Source organism: Drosophila albomicans, unplaced genomic scaffold (assembly GCF_009650485.2).
Source record: "Drosophila albomicans strain 15112-1751.03 unplaced genomic scaffold, ASM965048v2 utg000329l_pilon, whole genome shotgun sequence".
Lineage (NCBI taxonomy): Eukaryota > Metazoa > Arthropoda > Insecta > Diptera > Drosophilidae > Drosophila > Drosophila albomicans.
Window position 1 is genome coordinate 20,001 of NW_026263612.1, and position 3,078 is coordinate 23,078.

At 40.9% G+C, this 3,078-nt stretch overlaps 1 non-coding gene across 1 annotated transcript in view; it reads left to right on the forward strand.

Annotated features, from left to right (window-relative positions):
* Nucleotides 1–3,077, forward strand: part of LOC117577429 (large subunit ribosomal RNA) — a 3,960-nt gene extending 883 nt beyond the window's left edge. The window contains exon 1 of the ribosomal RNA XR_004573178.2: nt 1–3,077. This exon is cut by the window's left edge and continues 883 nt beyond it. This is a non-coding gene — a ribosomal RNA (large subunit ribosomal RNA).
* Nucleotide 3,078: the final 1 nt, after the last annotated feature.

The window sequence follows — 3,078 nt, forward strand, 5'->3', positions numbered from 1 at the left end:
TTTATAGTTGATTAACGCAATCCCGGGGCGTTCTATATAGTTATGTATAATAATAATATTTATATTATTTATGCCTCTAACTGGAACGTACCTTGAGCATATATGCTGTGACCCGAAAGATGGTGAACTATACTTGATCAGGTTGAAGTCAGGGGAAACCCTGATGGAAGACCGAAACAGTTCTGACGTGCAAATCGATTGTCAGAATTGAGTATAGGGGCGAAAGACCAATCGAACCATCTAGTAGCTGGTTCCTTCCGAAGTTTCCCTCAGGATAGCTGGTGCATTTAACTGTTGTATAAAATAATCTTATCTGGTAAAGCGAATGATTAGAGGCCTTAGGGTCGAAACGATCTTAACCTATTCTCAAACTTTAAATGGGTAAGAACCTTAACTTTCTTGATATGAAGTTTAAGGTTATGATATAATGTGCCCAGTGGGCCACTTTTGGTAAGCAGAACTGGCGCTGTGGGATGAACCAAACGTAATGTTACGGTGCCCAAATTAACAACTCATTCAGAAACCATGAAAGGCGTTGGTTGCTTTAAAACAGCAGGACGGTGATCATGGAAGTCGAAATCCGCTAAGGAGTGTGTAACAACTCACCTGCCGAAGCAACTAGCCCTTAAAATGGATGGCGCTTAAGTTGTATACCTATACATTACCGCTAAAGTAGATGATTTATATTACTTGTAATATAAATTTTGAAACTTTAGTGAGTAGGAAGGTACAATGGTGTGCTTAGAAGTGTTTGGCGTAAGCCTGCATGGAGCCGTCATTGGTACAGATCTTGGTGGTAGTAGCAAATAATCGAATGAGACCTTGGAGGACTGAAGTGGAGAAGGGTTTCGTGTGAACAGTGGTTGATCACGAGTTAGTCGGTCCTAAGTTCAAGGCGAAAGCCGAAAATTTTCAAGTAAAAAAAAGTAACTAAAATTTATATTTTGTCATAATTAAAAAACTTGAATAATTTTGAACGAAAGGGAATACGGTTCCAATTCCGTAACCTGTTGAGTATCCGTTTGTTATTAAATATGGGCCTCGTGCTCATCCTGGCAACAGGAACGACCATAAAGAAGCCGTCGAGAGATATCGGAAGAGTTTTCTTTTCTGTTTTATAGCCGTACTACCATGGAAGTCTTTCGCAGAGAGATATGGTAGATGGGCTAGAAGAGCATGACATATACTGTTGTGTCGATATTTTCTCCTCGGACCTTGAAAATTTATGGTGGGGACACGCAAACTTCTCAACAGGCCGTACCAATATCCGCAGCTGGTCTCCAAGGTGAAGAGTCTCTAGTCGATAGAATAATGTAGGTAAGGGAAGTCGGCAAATTAGATCCGTAACTTCGGGATAAGGATTGGCTCTGAAGATTGAGATAGTCGGGCTTGATTGGGAAACAATAACATGGTTTATGTGCTCGTTCTGGGTAAATAGAGTTTCTATCATTTATGGTAGTTTCTTGTTCCCCGGATAGTTTAGTTACGTAGCCAATTGTGGAACTTTCTTGCTAAAATTTTTAAGAATACTAGTTGGGCAACCAGCTAGTTCTTTTAAATTATAACGATTATCAATTAACAATCAATTCAGAACTGGCACGGACTTGGGGAATCCGACTGTCTAATTAAAACAAAGCATTGTGATGGCCCTAGCGGGTGTTGACACAATGTGATTTCTGCCCAGTGCTCTGAATGTCAAAGTGAAGAAATTCAAGTAAGCGCGGGTCAACGGCGGGAGTAACTATGACTCTCTTAAGGTAGCCAAATGCCTCGTCATCTAATTAGTGACGCGCATGAATGGATTAACGAGATTCCTACTGTCCCTATCTACTATCTAGCGAAACCACAGCCAAGGGAACGGGCTTGGAATAATTAGCGGGGAAAGAAGACCCTTTTGAGCTTGACTCTAATCTGGCAGTGTAAGGAGACATAAGAGGTGTAGAATAAGTGGGAGATATTAAATTTCGGTTTAGTATCGACAATGAAATACCACTACTCTTATTGTTTCCTTACTTACTTGATTAAATGGAACGTGTATCATTTCCTAGCCATTATACGGATATATTTATTATATCTTATGGTATTGGGTTTTGATGCAAGCTTCTTGATCAAAGTATCACGAGTTTGTTGTTATATAATCGCAAACAAATTCATTAATGAGAGAGTGCATTTATGTGTTCTTAAATTAAAAATTTGGTATAACTCCAATTACTCAGGTATGATCCAATTCAAGGACATTGCCAGGTAGGGAGTTTGACTGGGGCGGTACATCTCTCAAATAATAACGGAGGTGTCCCAAGGCCAGCTCAGTGCGGACAGAAACCACACATAGAGCAAAAGGGCAAATGCTGACTTGATCTCGGTGTTCAGTACACACAGGGACAGCAAAAGCTCGGCCTATCGATCCTTTTGGTTTAAAGAGTTTTTAACAAGAGGTGTCAGAAAAGTTACCATAGGGATAACTGGCTTGTGGCGGCCAAGCGTTCATAGCGACGTCGCTTTTTGATCCTTCGATGTCGGCTCTTCCTATCATTGTGAAGCAAAATTCACCAAGCGTTGGATTGTTCACCCATGCAAGGGAACGTGAGCTGGGTTTAGACCGTCGTGAGACAGGTTAGTTTTACCCTACTAATGACAAAACGTTGTTGCGACAGCATTCCTGCGTAGTACGAGAGGAACCGCAGGTACGGACCAATGGCACAATACTTGTTCGAGCGAACAGTGGTATGACGCTACGTCCGTTGGATTATGCCTGAACGCCTCTAAGGTCGTATCCGTGCTGGACTGCAATGATAAATAAGGGGCAATTTGCATTGTATGGCTTCTAAACCATTAAAAGTTTATTATTCATTTAATAGACGACGATGGATGTGATGCCAATGTTACATATAACATAGTAAATTGGGAGGATCTTCGATCACCTGGGTGCCGCGCTAGTTATATATTAAACATTATTTAATACAATGACAAAGCCTTGAATCAATTGTAAACGACTTTTATAACAGGGCAAGGTGTTGTAAGTGGTTGAGCAGCTGCCATAACTGCGATCCACTGAAGCTTATCTTTGCTTGACGAATT